This window comes from Prionailurus viverrinus, chromosome B4 (genome assembly GCF_022837055.1).
Source record: "Prionailurus viverrinus isolate Anna chromosome B4, UM_Priviv_1.0, whole genome shotgun sequence".
Classification (NCBI taxonomy): Eukaryota; Metazoa; Chordata; class Mammalia; order Carnivora; family Felidae; genus Prionailurus; species Prionailurus viverrinus.
Window position 1 is genome coordinate 49,095,102 of NC_062567.1, and position 26,006 is coordinate 49,121,107.

Sequence of the window (26,006 nt, forward strand, 5' to 3'; positions counted from 1 at the left end):
CCCAGCTGCCCCACCACATCTGCAGGCTAGAGCCTTCAGGATCTGCTTTCTTTGCATGGACTCAGTCGACTGTGTTAAATAGGCAGCAGCTGGGGTGCCTGGGTGGCTCAGTTGGTTAAGCATCCGACTTCAGCTCAGGTCATGATCTCGTGGTGCATGGGTTTGAGCCCCATGTCGGGCTCTGTGTTGACAGCTCAGAGCCTGGAGAATGCTTTGGAGTCTGTGTCTCCCTCTCTACCCCTCCCCTGCTCACGCTCTGTGTGTGTGTGTGTGTGTCTCAAAAATAAATAAAGATTAAAAAAATAGTCAGCAGCCCTCCACCCTACCCCTTCAAGGGGAAGGGAGGAGTAATAGAATCAAATGATTTTATTATTTTTAGACAGAATCAAACATCAGAGCTGAAATCATTTTGAATGCACTTTCCCAGTGAAGGGGGTTTACTGCAGAGAATTTCGGAAGTCAGAACCCTCTTACTTTATTGCCATCTTTATCACATCAGTTCGTTAGCATTTAACTTCTTTTTTTTCACTTTGGGAGGGGTAAAAAAAAAAAAAGAGAAGAATGAATAAAAATACAGGTTACGATCTCAGAAGGCTGCAAACAAACCATGATAGAAGAAAGTCCGTAATTGTTTGAACTGTAAATAATTATGTCAATTGCACCGGCTGTGAGCCATTCGTATATAGCATCCCTCAGATCAGGAGAAGTATTATAATATATCCAACACTTCTTTTCACCAGACTGACAGACTCTCACTTGTGAGCATGGTAGGCCTAAGGGACCTCATAAGTAAAGGATTATTACTAGAAATATTCATTTCTGCACCAGGGCTAAAGAAAACATGAAGTCTGGATGGATCAGCACTGAAATTTTAAACCTTTAATTGACTTTTTATGGGTCTGTACACTGAATATTAAACACATGGATTTCTTTCTGTTATATATCCAAAGCAATTTTACATTCTGTTTTGTTCAATAACTTTATCTTTTTGTTTTCAAATTTGTTTACAGCTATCTGATTTTATCATGCTGTTTTAGACCAACCTAACGTCATTGCCCAAATCTGCCATTTCACAGCATGTCATCGTGTTATGTACTGACATGGCTATGGATATATGGCACATTTCCAATTATCTGCGGTAGTGTATGATTGGAAGGGCATGGATAAGCAAAGCCAATGAAAAAAATCCTGAAATCTCTTTGTAGCCAGTACTACATTTTTAGGATTTTTCTTTGCCAAACATGTCACAGAATTTGCTAATAAAATTGATTACATTTCCAATTTCTTCTCCTGAGCATGCTAACTCACTGGTCAAAGTGATATTGATAATAAGCAGATGAATGATTAAATGACAACAACAGGAGAATCATAATCAATATACAAATGAACCTGATCTCCACTGCAGTAATGAGAGTTGGCTGAATCTCAATAGGCTTTTTTTTTTTTTTTTTGCCTTTTTAATAATGCTCTGTAGTGGTGGGAGACTGTCAAAACTTGATTCTGAACTGTGTTGTGTTGTGATTTGAGACCCAGGAAGGGGGTGACAGAGTGACTCCAGTAACCAGGAGCAACATGAGTTCTCTGGATGTCACACAATGGCACCCAGTAGCAATGGCCAGTGCACCTCATCTGGCTTGGTGGGCAGCCAGTACCTCAGCATCAGACATCATTGAGAGCAACCAATGTGGAAAGTAAGGAAATGAAGTTCACATCCCATGAAAGAAGAGAGGACCTGAATCTGAGTTTGCATGAGATACACTGGGAGTAGATCTGAATGGATAACAACCAGGGAAATATTAATGACTCTTAAAATAATTCTATGGTCGCATTTCTGACCAGGCTGGAAAAACCTGGAGAAAGACGCATTACAGATGTTTGGAATCACACACTTTTTTAAAGATATAATTGTAGTGTGTATGTTTGTGTTTGATTTTTTTGATTTTTTTTTTTTTTTTTTTTTTTTTTTTTTTTTTTACTTTTTTGGCTAAATATGTTTCCTCTTTCCCTACCTCTAGGGTCACTTTTCTTTCCCATGCTCTTGGATAATCTGTCTTCATTGATATAACAATAGTCAGGTGGGGTGTTCTGCTTTATCTGATAAAATGCTGGGATGATGTGTCTCTAGTGAGTCAACCCAGAATGGCAAAATACTGAGACAATGGCCATATAAAGACCAAAATTTGCTCAGAAAGTAGACTATCTCATAAGTCTTTCCTAGTTTTCTAAACCACAAAGAAATGTATTCATATGAGAGAAAAAAACTCAAAGGAAATATTCCTTCTCTCATCTTGCCACCTAGCCTCCCTTTCCCTGTGGGGAAACATAATTGTTTTGTATTTCGTGAAAGAGGGGATAGGTAGAGCAGTGGTTGTATGCTACGTCTGAAACACTGCTTGGCACAGTAGGAATTTACTTGTTCTGCTTTGTAGACACGGTGCATTCCCGTCAGAAGTAGTTCAAACCATGTTCAGTGACCTTTAAGAATCTAGAGGAAAAGGAAAAAGGCTGTGAGACTGGAGATAGGAAACAAAAAAAATGGCCTTTTTTCCAAATGCAAGAGGAAACTGGAAACCGCAAAAAGCAGAATACTGAGTATATTTGTTAGGCCAATTTTAGCCACCAAGAGCAGAGAGCAACTTGAACTTCTTAAGCAAACAATGGGAAATTCATGGTAAGGTAAACCTAAATGCAAATCCCAATATGGACATGGTCAAGTCTCAGTTCTGCAGCTTCCTAATTCTCACTGTAAGCTAATTACCTAACATCTCTAAGCCTCAGGGTTTTCATCTGTGACACGAAGATCACAGTGGTAACTAACATTCAGGTTTATCGTGAGGGTTAAATGAGATGATGCCAGAAAATCGCTTACCACAGGACCTGGATTACTGCAAATGGCACCTGTCATTAATACTATTAAATGACTCATGGGAAGGTGTGAATGTTGTCAGCAAATATGTAAAGGGCGGCCATATGGAAGAAAAGAGACATGTTCTGAATGGTCCTGATGGGTAGAATTTAGAAACAATTTTCGGCTCAGTTTGGGGAAAATCTATTGAACACTCTGAGCCATACAAGATGAGAATGATTCACCTCAAGAGATAGGAAGCTGCTTCTAGTCCCTGCAACAAATAAATGTCAGCCCGGCACTTTGGTGGAATAGAAAATTTTCTCTGGCATTAAAGAGATGGTCCGGCTACTAGAAAACCATCAGGATTCTTTTGAACGTATGAGATCCTATGATTCTATTATTCTTTCCCTTCAATTTACAGTAGAAATAAGTGAGAACAAAGTCACATTTTAGGAATGACAGGAAAGAAAGAAGAAAGACTTCTGCTCCGTACTTACTAAATTGCCACTATTTCTCCAGAAAAGATGTCATCATCATTACTATGAATGATGCTAATGTGCAGTGCTCCAGAAAGTGGGTCAAGATGGTCTCTAAAGGGATTTCAAAACAGGACTCTTCCAGCACTGCTTCAAGGTCAGTCTTTACATATAACCTTCTATTCTAACAAGAATGCATATTCATTCATTTCTTGATTTGTGCAAGATATATTTATTAAGTATCAATTAGGTATCAGGAACTAGGGATACAGAAATTAACAAGATAGGTATGGCCCCTGCATCCATGAAACTTATAGCTGTTCATTTTGCAGTTTGTAAAAGCATATTTGTTGTTTCTAGTATTTTACTATACATGAGTGCTTGCTTGGGACTTTCAAAATTACTCTTTCAGTGTCTCCTGACATTTAGTGAGCTATTACATCACATCAGCTTGGTATACTTACCCTACACTAAACAGAACCTGCCCCAATGGGGTTGCCTCAAAGATACATTCTAAAAATTAAGGTGTACTTTTAGAGTCACTTATCCCATATCAAAAAAGAATTCTCTTGCCTACTAATTATTCAGAGCAACCAGAGACCATTACTAAGGCAAGCTACTTTTTCAAAATTTCTCACTGTTGACTCAAGGCTCTTTATTCATGGTACAGTTACACAATTCCACTTAGAATCAACTAGAAAATCTATAGCTATCCCAAACAGTAGAACTGTACCCAAAACGAAGTGGAACATAGATGAACTGGAACTTGATGAAAAAAATGTGGAAATCCTTATGTAATAACCCCTATGTAAAACCAGAGTCTACATAGTGCCTCATTTTGGTGATCAAGGATCCAGAATCTTAGAAGAAGAGCTTGTCACTTCAGACGTTTAATAAAAATAGTCTTCATATGTCTGCTCATCAAAGGCCCTGTCTATTTTTATGCTGTTATGTATGGGCTCTAGCTTGAACTATTCAAAGCCCAGAGAAAGCCTAAGAGTTTCAATACAGGTGTTCCCTGCTTTACCAAAGTAGAGTGTTTCTATGAAACCTTTTGTAAGCCGAAATGGCATGAAGCAAAGAAACAATTATGAATCAGTTTACATGGAAAATCTTTTTAGTGTTCCCAGACCCAAAAAATGCCCACCCCTGGGGTTTTCTGATCCCTTAAAACACACCTTGCTAACAGATGCACAAAATAAATGGAGATAAAACACAGACACCCACAGACACAGGTCAACGCTGTGGTGGCTCAACGCTGAGATGCTCAAGGTGGTTCCCAGGGAAGGAACTTCACAGTGCCATTCTCACTGCTCGAGGTACATACTGCCTCTGTAATGGCTGCTGCAAAGCGAACACTGAATGCTGTTTTTACTCTTTGATTTTTTTTTTGTAAAAGTGAAAACCCTCTTTGGATTTCTCTTGGTTAACAAAAACAGGTACTGATGTAGATGTTCTATAAAAGCAAGGTGGTGTAATGCAAACTTCTGAAAAGCAGACTTGTACACGGACCATTACTTTTCCTGCTTCTGTTGGTGATAAAAAGAAGAAAAGGAAAATATTCTGGGTACCAAGAATCTAGAGATTAAAGGATGATTAAAAAATAAAATAGCCATCACTGGTAGCAAGGTAATCTATGATTTTTATGCAGTCATCATCACAAAGTACTGTCAATTCTTCTTCGGGACTAGAATATAAAGAAGGGCAGCTAGGGCAGCATCCATGGTCATGAAACTATTTCCTCTCAGGTGACAGTAGCTGTCTTTAGATAGTGAGTCTGGGACCAGAGAGAAAGCATTTATATGCCATCTTTCAACCTGGAGTCACAGAACAAAGGTGTGCTTTTCAAAGTGCGAACACTGGACAATTGCTCCCTTCAAGCCCTCTCTTCCATGGCAAAGGAAGAACCTAGGAAGCCACTGAGCAGTGATTGGCAGCCCGCCCCGTCTATCACTTGGAGCAGACCCACCCGATGGAGGATGCCATCTTTGCCCTCTAGCACAGGGCATAAGGCCTGTCACTGTGCCGCATTTCCAAACTTCTCTGATGGTAAGAATTATCTGGGGTACTTGCTAAACATGCAAATTCCCAAGCCCCACCTGAAACCACTGAATCAGAATCTGTAGGTGAGGAGCCTGGAATGTTAAATATTTAGTAAGTGCCTGGAGTGATTCTTGTTTTCATAGAAGCAAGGGAAACAGCACAGAAATCTAAGTCTTCATTCATAATTCTCCTTTAACCTCCTGGGCTCTAACCAATTGGGTGGCAGGCCCTGTTCACTGGTCTAGGTATCACCTTGTCAACCAGCTTCCAGAGGTACCAAGAACCCTTCATATTTGCCACCACATTAAGCAGCGTAGCCTATATGTCATCAAATAACCAAATATTTATGAAATGAACAAAATTATATAATTAAGCAGCATAGAAGGAAATAGTAGTTCATTAGAGAAATTGTTTCCATCAACTCTCTCTAAGTGTTTCTGGAACAGAAAGTCAAAACAAATGTTTTAGTTGGCATAATATTTGAAAACCACTTTTAGTATACCAGCCTTCTGAAAAAAAGGAAGTTTTGCCTTAAATTGCAAATCCAACAGAAGTATAAGTATGTGAAACCCCCCATCTAAGACAAAATCTAGATAGTAACTTATTTTCCTTATACAATGACAATCATACTTGGCTAGACACATCCTGCATGAAGTTTATAATTATAAAAAAAATATCCTGATGAACAGATGCTATTGATAATATTACATAATAAGATAAATTAATATTTTTTTGAGAGAGAGAGAGAGAGAGCGTAAGTGAGCAAGGGGCAGAGAGAGAGAGAGAATCCCAGGAGAGGCAAAGAGAGAGAAAGGGAGAGAGGGAGAGAGAGAGAGAGAAGCAGGGCTCACCAGATGTGGGATTTGAGCTCATGAACCATGAGATCATGACCTGAGCGAAAGTCATATGTTTGATGACTAAACCATGCAGGCACCCAGTAAATTAATTTTATTATATTTTTTAAATTTATTTTTATTTAATTTTTTAGAAAGATACAGAAAGAAGCAGGAGAGGGGGCAAGAGAGAGGGAGAGAGAGAGAATCCCAAGCAGGCTCCACATTGTCAGCACAGAGGTCGATGCGGAGCTAGAACCCATGAACTGTGAGATCATGACCTGAGCCAAGATCATGACCTGAGCCAAGATCAAGAGTCAGACGCTTAGCCAACTGAGCTACCCAGGTGTCCCTAATTTTATTATTTTAAATGAAAGTTAATCAAGATAAAATTTTACTAAAAAGTAAACGACATAAAAAATTGCTTTTGCCTAAAGAATCCATTGCTTGTCAACAACTCTTAATTAAATAAATCAGAAAATAGCACTTTGAGATGATCCCAGGTATTTCCCAGTGTTCTATGTGGCTATTTGCGACCATTTGGTTAAGTTCCGGTCAGAAAAATGTCAGCAAAAATAATGTGTGCCACTTCTGGGCCTTACTCGCAACATATCTGAACTCAAGTCTCTTGATTCCTTTGCCCTTTTCCAATGGCTGGGAGAGGCAGCCATCATAGACCCACACATTGGAGGCTATAGGTTGAGAAAAGGCAAGTGGCCTGCCTTCTCACACACATTTAGGTGTGTGTGTCTGTGTGTGTATAAGAGAGAGAGAGAAAGGAGTTTGTATTTTGTTTTAACCACTTTAAGGTTTTTTTAGCCACTTTACTTTTTTTCAATGTTTTTATTTGTTTTTGAGAGAGAGAGAGACAAAGCGCAAGCAGGGGAGGAGCAGAAAGAGAGGGAGACACAGAATATGTAGCAGGCTCCAGGCTGCCAGGTCTGAGCTCCAAGCTATCATCACAGAGCCCCTTGCAGGGCTCGAACCCACGAACCGTGAGATCATGACCTGAGCCGAAGTCAGACACTCAACCGACTGAGCCGCCCAGGCACCCCTTAACCACTTTAATTTTGAGTCTTTTTGTTAGAACTCCCTAGCCTGTAATACACTGCCACAAAGTACAAACCAACATGCTTCAAGAGGGAAAATACTACCAGAACAATAAGAATTTCAGAAAAGGCATAAAGTAACACAACAACCACTTTGCAATAAATATTAACCATGATTGAACTTGATATTTTTTATTTCCAACTTTTTAAAAAAAATCAATGGACTTTTTTAAAAGTAATTGTCAACTCTCCTACCTTCTAATACTTACTCTCAATATCTGCTGTCTTTAGATGTTATTGTAGGATACTAAGTGACCTTTTAGGTTATTTATGATGTAAAATGAACTATCCTTAAAATTGTAATCTTTTAACTGTCAGCAAATCCTTGCAAAGTTCAACAGATTCATAAATAATGAAAGTTAATATTCTGCTACAATATTTATGAAAATTTTAAGGCAGAGACATATAGATTTAAAAATAAAAACACAATATTTTTGCATTAGCAATTCAGATCAATAGAGACTATATTTCTAAAGCTAAAGTTTTCAAGGCACTATTTCTATTTTTATAGCTCCCTAAGGTAAAAGTATTTTCTGTCATTTTGTATAAATCGACAGAGTCTTAGTTCAGAATTTTTCAACACAGAATATTAAAACTCAGGATATATAACTGTTAGCATCAGAAGGGCTAGGACAGTCTACTCAGGGGTTTCTTGCTCTCTTAAGATCCCACTTTGGGTAACTCTTTCTTATACAGGCTCCACCTGCTTTGAGCAATAACCAGGGGCATGAGTAATAATCCCGGGGCTTCTAATTCCTTCTGTTGGAAAATGCCCAAGATCTTCATGCTCCTCAGATCACCTCCTTTCCCTGTGGGAAGTCAGACCCCCTATTCTCAGCATGTTTGAATGTCTTCCTCCCTCTCTGCCTTTCCAATGGCTACTTCCTACTTTCTAAGGCAGAGTTCTCAAGTTTGGGGAAGAATTTGATTATGACAGCCAACTTTCCAACTTCTGATCTTAGGTTTCTGAAAGCCTCTATAGATGAATTTTTGGTTGAAGAGAACCTTATAGAAAAAAAAAAAATCAGATCCAGGGCACCTGGGTGGCTCAGTCCGTTAAGTGTCTAACTTTGGCCAGGTCATGGTCTCATGGTTCATGAGTTCAAGCCCACATCTGGCTCTGTGCTGACAGTGTGGAGCCTGGAGTCTGCTTCAGATTCTGCTTCAGATTCTCTCTCTGCCCCTCCCCCACTCATACTCTGTCTCTCTCTCTCTCTCTCTTTCTCAAAAATAAACATTTTTAAAAAATAGGATCCTCAGGACAACCATCCAGAGTGATCATAAACAGCTCCTTAAAGATTTCATAAACATGGAAACAAAGTAAGAAAGGCTAGAGTTGCCAGATTTAGCGAATAAACATATGGAATGACTATTTCAATTTGAATTTCAGATAAACAACAAATGATTTTTTAGTGTAAATATGTCCCATGCAACACTTGGGACACAGTTATACTTTACACATTATTCACTATGTATCCAAAATCCAAATTTAACTGGGCATCCTGTATTTTATCTGGCAACTCTAAAAACTACATGAATGAATGTAGCAATGAAATACACTAAGTAAGCATAGCAGGCGTCCCAGACTCTGGGATTTAACTGGTCAAGGCATATATATGAGAAAAGGGGGCAGGTGGCCAAGAAGCATCTATTTGCAAGAATTAATTTACCTGGGGGGAGAAAAGACACATACAGAGGAGGTGGAAGGAGGGGAAAGAAGAGCAGAACGTACCATCTGCAGTCTGTCACCTACTGGATTCCCAGATCCAGCATCAGGGACTCATGCTGAGCTGTTTTATGGAGACAGACTGTAGGCCAAGCTGAATGAGAGATTCTGAAAATCATAGGGCAGAGGTCCCACACTGCATTTGGCATCCAGCTAATGAGTAATACTGAGTAACGATATGACCTCTTACAGAAACCTCCCTGGACTTCTAACATTGCTGCTTGGAGACTTCAGAAGTGGCCTTTTGGGAGCATTGAGTGACTGCCACTGACCACGCCTGGAGCACTGATTCTAGCCACAGCAGCCAGACAGCAGTGACCCCCAGGATGGTCATAATGGTCAAAAGGGCCAGAGAGGGAAAGAACATGGCAGATTTGGCATTATCTTTAGCCAATAGAATTGCTCTTAAGCACAAAAGAGATATGGCTTGGATATAGGCAGAAACAACTTCATGGAGCAGCACCAAAGAGCTATACATGACCAGGTGGAAGCAAGAGCCAGAGAGACATGGGCATGACCTCCAGTATGACACCATGTGTGTGTAGACAAGGGAGGCCCGGGAAGCATGGGTTGTAGCATATTAATGAGGACACAGCTGTCCTTTTCAACTCTATCATCAACCTCTTGCTTATTAGAAACAAATCATGATCTTTCTATGCAAGAGTTCATTCTTAGAGATAATTTTATTTCTTCTGCAACCTTCCTTTCTCCAAGTATTAAAAAATTTCATGAGCAGGAGCTCTCAACTCTCCATGACCCCAACCAATGCTCAAGGTTAACAAGAAGGTATTCAGAAATGGATTTACATATACTAGAATTTTATGTCAAGGGAACTTTCGATCGGGAATGGATTTATTCCACTGTCCTTCATTTGTTTGTCATTTATTTCCTGAGAAACCCTTCCTCACCGTCAAAAACAATTCGGCTCCTGGAATCAGACACTGAGCACCTCGGCCCTTCTGTGCAGCTTCCTGCCTCTAGAGGCACTGCCATTAGACCCTGCTGCAGTCCTTCCCTTCTTGTTAGACTGTCTCCATCCTACTATCCAATGGGCAAGCTCTTTACCTCTGTTCTCCCAGGAGACCTGGAAACTTAAATGCAAACAAGCCTCTTGGGTAACCTCTTCTGAAATCTTAGAAGCACAGGAGGCCTCCGCCTTTATTTTCACTCTTTTTTAAGTAAATAAGGGGAACAAATACACTCTCACACTTTGGGGTCCTCAAAAACCTAAATAATAGATTTGGGTGACAGCAGATATGTCAAGAACTTGTCTTGCCTTCAGAAAATACCTAAGGTGGGGCACCTGGGTGGCTCAGTGTGTTAAGCCTCTGACTGTTGGTTTCAGCTCAGGTCGTGATCTCACAGTTTGTGAGTTAGGGCCCCGAGTAAGGCTCTCTGCTGATGGTGCAGACCCTGCTTGGGATTCTCTCTCTCCCTCTCTCACTCACTCACACGTGTTCTCTCTCGCTCTCTCAAAAGAAAAAAGAAAAAAAAAGAAAATATCCAAGGTAGTAATATCCTTAGATTACAAATCAGGTAACTGAGGTTCGGAGGATTTGAGTCAATTGCCTAACATTGAGTGGCACTAAGTAACGGAAGGGCAACTAGAATACAACGCCTGCCTTCCAGCTTCCTCCTCTCTGCACTACACCTCACTGCCTTATTTACGAGTGCCACATAAATGCTTAGAGCCAGCATTTCAGAAATTAGGTCTAATCTACTAATACCAGTTTGTGCCCAGTGTAACAGAAAAGCTAGTACAGAAAACTTCATGGCTTTTAGGAGAGGCTCATTATTCACAACCATCTCTAAAATGTGCTCTAGGAGGGGAGGCACATCTTAGACACACATTTAAGGATTTGCTATCCCACAAGACAGCCGGGCCAGAGCCTCCTGAGAAACCAGGTACACCTGCCATCTCTCTTGCAACCTGCCTCTGTCTCCATCTTAGAACTGATGAGTATGTTCATGGGTCTTACTGCTGTTTTATTAAACAGCAGTAAGATTCAGGGTTCTAATTTAGCTTGAAGGAGGGGAACGCTCCTGGGTCTTCTAGCCTGAGGCTTCACTCACCACGTTCTCTTCTAGCACAGAGTTGAGCATTTCCTCGCTTTCCTTCGCAATGTTTGCATACTCCTTGGGAACTTGAAGAAAACAAGTGGCTGAAGGCCTAACAGGATTCAAGTATTAGTGTGTTGCTAATCACAATACCATCTTAATACCAATCCAAACTCATTATAAATGGTAAAAATGGGTAATTTTGAAAAAGAGACACTCTGAGAGGGCAGAGCTGGGCAGGGAGCCAGGAATGAGGTCTTTTGAAATTCCAGAGGAACAGCACTCAGGACATGCATGGGGTATGCAGGGACACCACCAGAAGGAGCAGGAACAGGGCAAGGAAGGGGTGCCAATGACCAACTTTCCTTATCTATGTTTCTGGGGATGGCAACAATCCCATGAATCTCCAAATGTTACCGAGCAAAAAAGCTGTCACGCATCAGATTTCTGAAAGACTTAGAGGACTAATCTTCCAGAAACACTTATCTTATCTTAGATAACAAATAATACCAAGACTCCCAAAGTACTTACTGTAATGTGCCACATAGTAGGCTTTTTTAAGATCTGTTGAATGAATGGTTTCTCTTCTATTGTCTCTTTTGTCCTTGATCTTAAAGGACATTTTGCTTTAAAAGCTGCCAGCATAACCACTATTTTTAAACTGCTAAAAATATTTGAAAGTCTTTGCAACTTTTCAGTAAAATGTGTGTAAATATCATTATATTGCTTCATCATTGCAACTATTGAGAATGAAATCTTTTTTGGGAAGGAGGCTAAGGCACAGGCAAAGAAGTCTCAGAATTTTTATTTGGAAATATCGCTGGAAAACTAACAAAACTGATACTTTTAATTTGGAACATAAATCAATTTCCAAAGATAACTTATCACTTCAAACAGGTACTTTAGGGAACGGTTGGGTGTAAAAGGAAATGAAATAAGATGTACTCATTATCTGGGAGTTGGGCAGGTCCTGAAGAAGCTTGTTAGTTGGCCCGTAAGACATGTCCTTTCTCCATTCAACTGTAAAGGAAAAGCGAGGGGCATGGTTAATTTGAGCTTGGATCGGACTCAGGGTTACATATACATTTTTAATTACAGCACTGAGTTTATTTACAATACTTCATATGATTAATATTCACAATTTACACAAATTCTTAAATATGGTGCAAAATAAAGGGAAAATAATGACAGCGTGTGAGGGTACTCAAGTCACTGGTTTTTTTTAGCGTGCGCGTGCACACACACACACACACACACACACACACTGTTCCTTAAAAGAGTATGAGCTTGGGGCGCCTGGGTGGCGCAGTCGGTTAAGCGTCCGACTTCAGCCAGGTCACGATCTCGCGGTCCGTGAGTTCGAGCCCCGCGTCGGGCTCTGGGCTGATGGCTCGGAGCCTGGAGCCTGTTTCCGATTCTGTGTCTCCCTCTCTCTCTGCCCCTCCCCCGTTCATGCTCTGTCTCTCTCTGCCCCAAAAATTAATAAACGTTGAAAAAAAAATTTTAAAAAAAAAAAGAGTATGAGCTAGTTTCCAGTCACATGCATCCGGAAAGGTTTTTTTTTTTTCAACGTTTATTAATTTTTGAGACAGAGAGAGACAGAGCATGAACGGGGGAGGGGCAGAGAGAGAGGGAGACACAGAATCGGAAACAGGCTCCAGGCTCCGAGCCATCAGCCCAGAGCCCGACGCGGGGCTCGAACTCACGGACCGCGAGATCGTGACCTGGCTGAAGTCGGACGCTTAACCGACTGCGCCACCCAGGCACCCCGGAAAGGTTCTTAATAACATGTGTGTGCCATCTTTCATTTTTCTTGAACCCTATTTACTCTGATTTCTTTTTTTCACACAACTTGCTGTTTGCAGACACCTCCAAACAAAATCTCCTGAATGATTTTTTTTGTTATATTCTTTCCAATATTTAAAATACATAACTGTGATAAATTTGGGGAGTTCAGAATATTGATCCATCCTTTTTAAGCAATGTTTCCTGAACTTGCCTGATCAAAAAACAACCTGGGTGGAAGCGTCCTCGTTAAAATACATATTTGATGGTCCCACCACATGAAGCCTATTGAATCAGATTCTCTAAAGGAGAGGGCTAACAATCTGTATCTTTTAACAAGCATCACAATTGAGCCTTATAGTAAGGTAAATTTAGGAAACACTGCCCTACAGCAACATTTGTCCTAAAATCCTTTCTTTTGAAGAAAAGCCTTCTTCCTATGGGTCCTTGAACTTTTGAACCCTTTGAACTTTTCTCTAGAGTAAATCTGTTTTCTTCTGAACACATCTGATGAAACAGGTCTCTTTGACTTCTTTTCTTTTTATAAGTGCTCTGCGGTGAAAGTCATTCTGCTTAGCTGATTCCAATATAATCAATCAAGCTAAAGCTGTGTGAGCTCATTATTTAGGAAACTCATGGAAAGAACTCCAGCCTTGGAATTAGGTAAACCTGGATTTAAATTTCCCATTTAGACAAATCTGAGTATACATCCCCACAATGTATTTAATACACATGACCTTGAGTGAATTCCTTAAACCCACTTACTCTCAATTTTGTTAATCTGTAAAATTGGAAGAGAGCATAGGGTAGAATGCCCACCCTATAGCAATAATAGAATAGAATAAACACTGTTGCTTAAGGCTTTATTTTTTTTTAATTCCAGTGTAGTTAACATACAGTGTTATATTAGTTTCAGGTGTACAATATAGTGATTCAACAGGTCCATATATCACTCATCAAGATAAGCGTACACTTTTCTTTAACAAAATTTTTTTTAATGTTTATTTATTTTTGAGAGAGGGAGACAGACAGAGAACGGGCAGGGAAGGGGCAGAGAGAGAGACACAGAATCCAAAGCAGGCTCCAGGCTCCAAGCTGACAGCACAGAGCCCAGTGCGGGGCTCGAATTCACAAACTGTGAGATCATGACCTGAGCTAAGTCGGACGCGTAACAAACTGAGCCACCCAGGCACCCCAGTGTACCCTTTTCTTTAAAAAATTCATTTATTTTTTAGATAGAGAGAAAGAGTGAGACAGAGACAGTGAGCAAGTGAATACAAGTGGAAGAGGGGCAGAGATAGAGGGAGAGAGAGAATCCCAAGCAAGCTCCACACTGTCAGCACAAATCCCAACATGGGCTTGATCCCATGAACTGTGAGATCATGACCTGAGCCGAAATCAAGAGTTGGATACTCAACAAATTGTGCCACCCAAGCACCCCCGTATAAGTGTATTCTTAATCCTTTTCATCTCTTTCACCCATTCTCCAACCCACCTCCCCTCTGGTAACCATCTGTTTGTTCTCTATAGTTAAGAGTCTGTTTATGGTTTTGTCTATTTCTTTCCCTTTGTTTTGTTTCTTAAATTCCACATGTGAGTGAAATCATATGGTATTTTCTTTCTCTGACTGGCTTATTTTGCTTAGCATTGTATTCTAGATCCATCCATCATCCATGTTGTTGCAAGTAGCAAAATTTGATTCTTTATATGGCTGAATAATCTTCCGATATATACACCACCTCTTCTTTATCCATTCATCTATCGATGGACACTGGGCTGCTTCCATAGTTTGGCTATTGTATATAATGTTATAATAAACATAGGGGTGCATATATCCTTTTGAATTAGCTTTTTGTATCATTAGGTAAATACCCAGTAGTGTAATTACTGGATCATATGGTAGTTCTATTTTTAATTTTTTGAAGAACCTCCCTACTGTTTTCCACAGTGGCTACACCAGTTTGCATTCCCACCAACAGTACACAAGTGTTCCTTTTTCTCCACATTCTCACTAATGCTTGTTGTTTCTCAAGTTTCTGATGTTAGCCATTCTGATAGGTGTGAGATGATATCTCATTGTGCTTTTGATTTGCATTTACCTGATGATAGATGATGTTGAGCATCTTTTCATGTGTCTGTTGACCATCTGTATGCCTTCTTTGGAAAAATGTGTATTCATGTATTCTGCCCACTTTTTAAAAAAATTTTTTAATGTTTATTTATTTATGAGAGAGAGACAAAGTGTAAGCGGGGGAGGACAGAGAGAGAAGGAGACACAGAATCTGAAGCAGACTCCAGGTTCTGAGCTGTTAGCACAGAGCCCAACTTGGGGCTCAAACTCATGAACTGTGAGATCATTACTTGAGCCAAAGTTGGATGTTCAACAGACTGAACCACCCAGGCGCCCTGCCATTTTTAATTGGATTATTTGGTTTTTGAGTGTTGAGTTTTATAAGTTCTTTATATATTTTGGATAATAACCCCTTATTGGATATATCATTTAGTGTTTTAGTTTTACATAGTCGTTTTTAAAATATTTTTCTTACTGGGGCACCTGGGTGGCTTAGTCGGTTGAGTGTACAGCTTTTGATTTCAGCTCAGGCTCATGAGATAGAGCCCCACATCAGGCTCTGTGTTGACAGGATGGAGTCTGTTTGGGATTCTTTCTCCCTCCCTCTCTCTCTGTCCCTCCACTTCTCATTCTCTCTTTCTCTCTCTCTCTCTCAAAAGAAATAAACTTTTTTAAAAAATTAAATATTTGTCTTAGTTTTTAGTAATGGTGACAAAGCAACAATAGAAAACTTTGCCCAACTAGAATTTTAAGACAATTTAAGATGTTGCCACCATTAAAAAGATATCCTAATGCTCAATGAATAATAGGCTTACTTATTTTAAAATATAATTTGGCTTTAAAGAGCTCTTATTTACTTTCATGCAAAGCCAAGAGGGAAAAACAAAGTTAACATCAAGCTGTCAAAAGAAGGCAAATCAAGTTGAGTCATTCATTACTCTTCCTGAATCACCCACTTAAATGGTTAGGCCTTTTGTTTCTTTCCTGTTTTTGTTTTTGTTTTTTTTTTTAATTTGGCCTTTTCTCAACTCATGAACCACAAACTAATGATAGGATCAATAAATCCCAAAAACTAAACAGAAAAAAGCAGATTGCCTTTCTACCTGCTACACTGGCTTTTATCCTATCACTTAATCATAGTCACCTACAAAACCATTTTGTTTATCTTATTAATTACTTTGATTTTCTCTTTTCTCTGCCCTACAGGGACTGTTTACCAATTGTCCTGGCTTGCAAGAATTAGCAAACACTCGAATGGAGGATGTGTTTAGCTACGGCAAGCCATGATTACCACCACTGTTAAATTCCCATTTTACCCGCCATAATAGCCCCCAAAAGGTTCTTCAATGTCCAGTCAAGCATTCTGGAAAATATCTAAACTGCTCACTTGGAGGGTAAGAATTTATGACAAGAATGCTTAGCCATTTGATTCAGATTATCATTATCATTTTTTATCAAGAATAAAATTTTCTTGTGAAGTGGCAAATATTTGTTTTTATTGCTATAACATCTTAATATGTAAGACACCACCAAATGAGAAATCTGGAAAACAGACTATTTTAACCTTGTTTTCAAATTTAAAATCTCTTCTTGTCTTCAGAGTCCTATATGTCCCAGAGCACGTATCTCTATACAAGTTTTACAATCTCTGTTTGAGAAGTGATCTGAAAATATAGCTTACTATATATTATGTTATTATGCAATTACAGATTTAAATAGAATATTTTTACATAGAGTGTTTATATAATTATCTTGGTTGCTATGCTCCTTGCTGGTGAATGGTAAAAAGCATATCAAGATAACACAGAAAAACTTGCTCAAATAGAAATGAGAGACATTTTATGCTGGCCTTCCAATTAAAAACACAAATGTTATTCTAGCTGAGAAAGGGCCTCTAGGCCCTAAGAAAGAAGTTGGTTTGAGAGAATTATAAGAAAGTATAAGGAAAAATTCATTCAACAACAACAACAACAAAGATGTTTACCATACACAGAAGTTATCTCCAGCCACACAAGTAAAAACCTGAAACTAGCAGAAATTTTTATCTTGCTGTAATACATCATAAAGCACTGTGTAACGTGTTGTCTGTTTTTAACTTAAGCTGGATACTTAAAAAGATAAATGCCTACTTTTTTTCACTTACAGCAAATTTCTATTCACTGGTCCTTCCTTTCTACAATTGTTCTGTTTTGATTGATATTGGCAGCCATTGTTTCTTTAGCATTGTGTTGAGAAGTATGTTAGATTTTTTTTTTTTTTTTTTTTTTTTTTGCTGTTGTTGCAATTTCCATCTTTAGGTGGGAGTTTCAAACCATGCTGACAGCTAGCATCTAAACACCATTTTCAGTCACAGTTGGCTAACATAATGTCTTATAGTCAAGGTGGTAATTTTTATACAGAGCCTCAGGGCTAAGTGATGAATGACATGTTCAAAACACACAACACAAGCACAAGTGATAACAGGGCAAGAGTACCCTCAAGTTTTAGGGCTTGAGTTAAAAAGTAAGCCTCTTTTAATCACCGTGGCAAGCAGAACAACAACCTGAGAAACAAAAGCCACAAACAGCAAGATCCATATACAGTATTTTCAGCTCTCTATGTAAGAAAAGCAACACAGTGTGGGATGTGTGAACTCAGCGAGTGAGTCAGAGAGGTAGGTACATTCTATGTCATGGTTACATTCTCTCATTGAGAAATATTACATCAGCCATTTGTCCCGGAAGATAAATGTGAACATGTTTTCTGCAAGCAGTTTTTGTTCCTGCAAAAATTAAACATAGTTATACCTCACTTTATTAAATTATAAAAATAACGTATCTGTGACTCACAGGAGTTCGGCACCTCACAGCATTGCTTTGACTGAGTTATGCTTTAATGATGCCTTTAGCTTCCATGAAATGTTGCTATAAGGAAGTCAAAAGAAATTTGCCATTTCATTTTGCTGTTTAAAAAATAGTTGGGTAGATTATAGAACCTATCACTCAATGTATCCTATAAAGAAAAATCCCCTTGGACAAAATTTATTCCAGAAAATCCTGCCAGGAAAAGCTTTATCTTTTCTAAGGTTTGTGTTTCTTGCTTTTAAATGACAAGAAACTGTAACATGTTGTATTGCCCCCTTTGCATTGACTGCCAGGAATCTCAAAATATGAAGCTCAATGTGGCAATAAGTAACCTATATGGCACCATTTTACATTCATCATTTTTCCTTCGTTCTATTTCCATTTCTATTTTATTGTATTTTTATTAACATCATAAAAGCTGGGGCACCTGGGTGGCTCAGCCCATGAAGCATCCGACTCTTGATTTCAGCTCAGGTCATGATCTCGCAGTTTGTGAGATCCAGTCCCATGCCGGGCTCCGTGCTGACAGTGCAGAGCCTGCTTGGGATTCTGTCCCTCTCCTTCTCTCTCTGCCTATCCCCCACTCTCTCTCTCTCCCTCTCTCTCAAAATAAATAAACATTAAAAAAATTTTTTTAATTGCAAAAGCTACTTCAAATTCTTTATGGAAAGGATCGTTAGTAAATTCTATTGGTTATCAGTAAATATGGTAAAAGCTACTTCAAATTCTTTCTGGGAAAGAACTGGAATCAGTAAATTCAAGACTCTGTCTTCACTTATAGCTTCTTTTAACTCTGTTTAGACACAACTCTAGCAAGATGGGTTATTGTGTTCCTTAGGGCAAAGAGAATATGAAGCAGTAGTGAGAAACTGCTTGAAGTAGTCACACTGTTAATAAAAAATAATTTCCAATGTATAGTGAGGAAAGAGGATAAGCAATTATTAAATGCAGTCAAAAGAGGTTAAACCCTTGCTAGTCCAGAACCATTTTACAGAGAGCAGAGTTTCTCATCGTGATCCTGAGCATTTACATTAGAATTTGTTAAAAACGTAAAGTCCTGAGACCCATATCAGAATCTTTGGGGTGTGGCAAAGTACAATATTCACAAGCACATCAGGTAATTCATTCATAAAGGACAGTTTGTGAATTACAGGTATAGACCCAGACAACTCTATATTACTCAGTACGTCTTCAGGGCCCGATCATACATCATAGTTTACATCAGAGTCTTCCTCTTTGAGAAAATGGGAAGATATGTGATCAATTTTAGAAAGGTTATCCCTTAGGGGCACATGGGGGTTCAGTCCGTTGAGCATCCGACTCGTGATCCAATTCTTGATTTCAGCTCAAGTCATGATCCCAGAGTTATGGGATCTAGCCCTGCATTGGGCTAAGCCTGCTTAAGCAGGCACAGAGCATGGAGCCTGCTTAAGATTCTCCCTCTCCCCCTCTGCCCCTCTACCCCACTCATACTCGCTTATTCTCTAAAATAAATTTAAAATTAAAAAAAGAAAGATTATCCTTTAGAATTGTTAATATGCAAAGAATTTAGTGTTTTATTATTTTCATGTGCAACAGGATAATTATCAATACATCCAGATAATTACAGAATTGTGACTGTCAAGAACTGTGAAGGGCCTGAGGTTCTACCTTAGTCACAAGTTGACAAGTTAACCTGCCACAGTGTCATGCTGGCAGAAGCCTGGAGATTCCTGGGTCAGAGACAAAGGACCTTGTTACTCACAGCACAGCAAGGAACAGGAGCTTCTTATTTGTGCCAATTTCCTTCTACCCCTGGACTCCCAAGGGCTATCCAGAGGGGCCCAGGGGGGTTTGTGTCACAACTGAGGAAACCCAAGCTTAGCAATCCCCAATCTTTTTTAATGCAACTAACCCACATGACCTAAACTTTGTTCTGGAAGGAGGCATTATCCTTATTATACTGGACAGTAAACAAACTTGTTCTCTGCTCCAGAGGGAGACACTATCTCTATCTTCCAAGGTTGTTCACTGTACAAATATCCTTACAGAGATAGTCTGGGATAAAAACTGTCAGTGCCTCTGCTCACAAAATGTGTAGAAACAAGAGACACAGTGAGAACCATGTCCCAGTAGTGACCTCTTTCTTGGGGCTGTGGAGTGATGTGTATTGTCCTTTTAAAATACAGGAATTTGTTGTCACTTGAACAAAACCTGTTTTCTTATCCTCCTTTCTCGCTGGTTGCTCTTCTCTGTCTTGTTCTCCAGTCCCTCTACTTCTCCCAGACCTCTGAACACTGGAGTATCGAGGCTTTAGTCCCCTCTGCCTGCAATCACCCATCAGTGATTTTACCCAATCCCATAGCTTAAATAGCATGTAAATTGTCAACAACTCCCAAATTTGTATCACCATCCCAGGCCATGTTTTGAACTCCAACCTTAATCAACATTTCCACTTGGATATCTAATACATACTCAAACTTTAGATCCATATTCCACCTGTGGTCTTCTTCAGTGTAGTTCACTGGCGATTCTATCCTTCCAGTTGTTCAGACCAAATATCTGGGATCATCCTAGACTCCTCTTTCTCTCCTATCCCACCTCAAACCTCTCAAGACATACTGTTGGCTTTATCATTACAGTGGATCTTACCACCTTCATCTGATCTCTCTACTGATTTCTGAAATAGGCTCCTCAACTGATCTCCCTTCTACTGCCCTAGGCTCCCCCAAACTTCTCCCGATATACACACATACACACAGTCTATTGTAAAAGTCAGATCACTCACCCCTCTGCACAAAATTGTCAGTTGGATTCCTGAGAGCCTCCCCAACCCTTTTATCTCTCTTACCTTTTCTACTACCATCTCTCCTTCCAGTCACACTGGCCTTTCTGTTGCATGAACAAACGTAGGCACACTCACACTGCATTAATCTCCCACTGCCATTATAACAAATTACTGCAAATTTAGTGGGCTAAAACAACACAAATTTATTCTCTTACAGTCTAGAGGTCAGAAGTCCTAAATCAATTTCACTGGGCAAAAGCCAAGGTGTCAGCCTGGCTGGTTCCTTCTGGAAGCTCTGAGGGGAGAATCTATTTTCTGCCTTTTGCGGCTTCTAGTGGCCACGTATGTTTCTTCACTCCATCTTCAAATTGTATTACTCCAACCTCTGCTTCCATCATCACATCTTCTCTGGCTTTTGATTGCTCTGTGTTTTTCTTATTATGATTATATTGTGTTTATTTGAATAATCCAGATAATCTTCCCATCTCAAGATCCTTAATCACATTGGCAAGGTCCCTTTTGCATATAAGATAATATTCACAAGTTCTAGGCATTAGGACATAAATATATGTGGTAGGGCCATTATTCAGCCTACCAAACCCACTTCAGGGCACTAGCTGTTCTTTCTGCAGGAAACACTCTTCTTCTAGATACGCACATGGTTGATTTACTCACCCCCCCTCAAGTCTGGCCTCAATAAGGCCAACCCTGACTACCTATTTAATATGGCAACACTCAACAACTCCTCACCCCCATGTTCCTGATTCCCTTTCCTATTCCCTTACTTTACCTGCTCTGACTTTTCCTCATAGCACTTACTATCTTCCAACATACTACATTATTTACTCATTTATTGTCTATCTTCCCACACTGCAATGCATGTTCCATGAAGCCGGACATTTTTGTCTGTCTTGTTTATGCATATATTCCAAATACATACAGCAGTACCTGGCACATATGAGGAGTTCAATAAATGTTGACTAAGCAAATATGTCATAGATCTCACAAACTTAGAACACCAAAAGAAGATCACATTTCTTAATGTCAAATAAAAATAGCTCAGACTCCCCACCTGTCTCAGTTTCAAAAATTAAATTCTCACCACATTCTTGCTAACTATAGGTGCCAATTCCTTCAGAAATCTCCTCTGCTAGGTCCACCTGTCTCCCACTGTGACTACCATACTTCCATCCCTTCTTCCTAAGGGCAAGAGAGTCCTGTCCCCAGTGTTCCACAGCTCAAAAACAGGCCAACATTTCTAACAGAGTTAGGATAACTAAGAGACCAACCAAGCAAAGAGTAGTTTAAACTGCTACTAGAAGTGACCACTTTTCTTAGAACCTAAAACTACAAACTCAACTTCAGAATCTCTTGTCTGGCTCCCACAATTCCTCCAAGTAACAGAGGCCAGCTCACCCCCTCCACCACAGGAGAGGTTCAGGAACTCTGTCTGCACCCCATAGTCTAAGCAAAACTGTTGCTTAACTCAGAGAGAGTAGAAATCTGAAATTTGCTTCCAAGAATGTGTACTTCTCTGCCCCTAAATTGTCTTCTTCCCACAGTAATTTATAAGGACATACTATTTCCAACCCATTGGAGTCATAATAGTACAATCCATTATAATTCAATAATTGCACATTTTCTAGATAAACTCTAGAGGTTATTTGATTTTTTTTAAGTTTTTTGTTTTGGTTTGGTTTTTTGTTTGTTTTTGGTTTTGTTTTTTTACAGAGAGAGAGAGATAGAGTACGAGCTGGCGAAGGGCAGAGAGAGAGGGCAACACAGAATCTGAAGCAGGCTCCAGGCTCTGGGCTGTCAGCACAGAGCCTGACGCGGAGCTCGAATTCACCAACTGTGAGATCATGACCCGAGCCGAAGTCGGACGCTTAACCGACTGAGCCACCCAGGCGCCCCTGATTTTGAATAACACTCTTTGTGGGGCTTCAACAGAACAGTCTAGAATAATAAGCTTTAACCAGCTCAGTTAAATCATTTTTAGGGTTCCCTGTCTCTGAGCTGTCCAGTTGCATGCTTTCTACCCTACTTGTGTCTCCCCTCTAATCTTTGGCAAATGCTTGGACAACGGCATGAGTGAGAATACATACATAATCCCCACAAGAACAAACAATAATTTTCAGAGACCTCAGGGTCTACATTTACAGGGAAAAAAAGTCTCTAAAGAAAACATAAGGATACTCTCAATGTCCCCGTCTACAGAACTCCCACCATCTCCATCTGAAACATCTGTTTCCCGTTACTGCACGACCTTTAGGCCTTCCCCAACTATAATAGAAGAGGAAAAGGAACAACTTTCAAAAGAAGGCTTTTATTTGCATATCTAAAAGCCTTGTCAAGAGATTTTCCCAAAACAAAGGAGCAGTTTACCCTCAAAGCTGAATTCAAATTGTCCCCAAAAGGCTCTGAGGCTTTTAGATTGGCAGGCTTTTTAGTTTAAGGAAAGAGAAAAAAAAAAAAGTTGAGGTCCACTCTACAGTCATCAAGTTTTATTAAAAGATGAGTAATACATTTTCCAACGTGTCAAAACAATGTTTCAAAATGCAAAAAAGAGTTTTGAAATAGCCAAATCTTTCTTAAAGATTTTAAAGTCATTTTCTGCAGAAGTCTGAGCACCTGTTTGCCAAAACGGGTACCCACAGAACGACAGTCTCCAAAAAGAGCCTAATATTTTATATATTTTATATGTGTATCTTACTTTGTTTTGTCTTAAGACCTTACCCACCAGAATGTGAGCTTCAAGGGAGCAGAGTTTTTTTTTTTCTATTTTATTCATTGCTTGCATCATTAGGGCACAGAACAGTGCTTAGTACACGGAAGGCACTGAATAAATAAATTAGTTGGATGGGTGGATGGATGGATGGGAAATTCTGATGTTCTAAGAAGGAAAATGTCAGATTCTAAATAGACTGCTATGAAAATAGCAAATCTTTTAACACAAATCTTACCCATTTTAAAGTTTTTCACAATTGTTCCTTATAATACACAGTATATACTGGTAGGGAAGCATTTCAAAATAAACCATCACAGATATAAACCATCAGTTTCCCCATGCTAGTGCCTAAGACCCCAAAGCAAAAATGGTCTCAAGCCTTGGTCACACAGTACTTAGTAAGCACTAAGTTCTTAATGTGTAGGTAATGAATAAATAAAGTAAAACAAAATTTCTAGTCCTGCTAGGGGATCATAGTTTTCTACAAATTTTCCTACAAAACATCTGCTTCAGCTTCTTAGGTATAATATAGTCTTTGAATATAAGTCATTGTTTGTTAGATTTTAAGTTCTTTGAAAACACAAAAAACTGTCTAGGGATATTTTTTATTTCCAGGAAATGTGTACTTTCAGACAAGTGACATAAGACACGTTTTTAATAACTGTAAACTTTATGATAGTTTTTAAACTCTTATGAGAAAAAAATAAACATTTTGAGAGATTTACTTTTAGACTTATGCTCCTTCCCTAGCAACACTCCCCTGTATTTTGATCATTTTGTTGAAGCAACTGACATATGAGAATAATCATGAAATATTGCATAAATAATTTTCTTTCATGATTCTGTTTCCTTGAGTTCTAAAAAAATACTTCTCACAGAAGATAGCAAAATTGATATTGAACAAAGATGATAAAGAAATCTCTAAGATGGCAAGTTATTAATTGTCTACTGGCATAAGGATAGACATATAGATCAATAGAATAAAACTAAAGAGTCTAGAAATAAACCTTCACACTTATGGTCATTCAATTTCAACAAGGCTGCCAAGACAACTCAATAAGGAAAGAATAGTCTTTTTAACAAATAGCACTGAGACAACTGTATAGCTACATGCAACAGAATAAAGCTGGAGTCCTACCTCATACCATATACAAAAATTAATGCAAAATGGATCAAGTATCCAAATATAAGAGTTACAAGAATAAAACTCTTCGAAGAAAGCATAGGACTAAATCTGTGACCTTGGATTAGGTAATGGTTTCTTAGATATGACACTAAAAGTACAAGTGACAAAAGAAAAACAGATAAATGGGACCTTATCAAAATTGAAAACTTTTGTGCTTCAAAGGACATGATCAAGAAAACTAAAAGACAACCTATAGAATGGGAGAAATTATCTATGAATCCTATATCTAATAAGGGACTTGGATAATGGAGTATATAAAGAACACTTACAACTCAATAACATAAAGACAAATATCCCAAGTTAAAAATATACAAAGGATCTGAATAGACATTTCTCCAAAGAAGATCTACAAATGACCAATAAGCACAAGAAAAAGATGTTCAACACCATTATCTATTCAGGAAATGAACAATGAAAATGAGCAAATCAAATGAACAAATCAAAATCACAATGAGATACCACTACACATCTACTCAGGTACATAAAATTGCTGGAAAAGACAATATCAAGTGTTGGTGAAAATGTGGAGAAATTGGAATCTCATAGGCTATTGGTGAATATATATTGGGAATTTATATTGGGAATATAAAATGGTATAGCCATTTTGGAATACAGTTTGGCTATTCCTCAAAAAGTTAATATAGAGTTACCATGTAAGCCAGGAGTTCTACCCCTAAGTGACAAAAGAAATTAAAACAGGTGTCCAAACCAAAACCTGTATATGAATGTTCATAGCAGCATTATCCATAATGGACAAAAAATGAAAACAACCCAAATGTCGGTCAAATGATAAATGGATAAACAAAATATGGTATACATATAATGGAATATTATTCAGCCATAACAAGGAATGAAGTATTCAGACATGCTACAACATGGATAAACCTTCATAATATCATACTACATGAAAGAAGTCAGACACATAAGTCCACAAATTATATGATTTCACTGATATGCAATGTCCAGAACAGTCACATCCATAGAGACGGAAAGTAGATTAGTGGCTTTCAGGAGTTGGAGGGGAAGGAGGGAATGTGGAGTGACTGCTAATGGGTTAAGTGTTTCTTTGTAAGGGATGATGAATGCATTCTAAAATTAGACAGTAGTGGTAGTTGCACAACTTTGTTAGTATACTGACCACCATTGAACTATATAACTTAAAAGGGTGAATGTTATGATATGTGAATAAACTGTTATTAAAAAAAATAAAAATTGTTTTGGAGGGGCACTTGGCTGGCTCAGTAGGAAGAGCATACGACTCTTGATCTCAAAATTGTGAGTTTGAGCCCCACGTGGACAGACATTACTTAAATTTAAAAAAATTTTTTTTAATAAAAACTTTCAAAAAATTGTGTTTGGAGACAACTCAAAATGAACCACACTTTAATAATACTTTTATAGATGTATGCATCTTTGAACTGGAAAGAACCTTAGAATTTTACTTTTGTGTTTGAGAAAAGACAACGATTAAAATGTCTTACTTTGTCTAATGAAATGTGTCATATGAATTGCCCTAACCTTCCTGTGAAGATC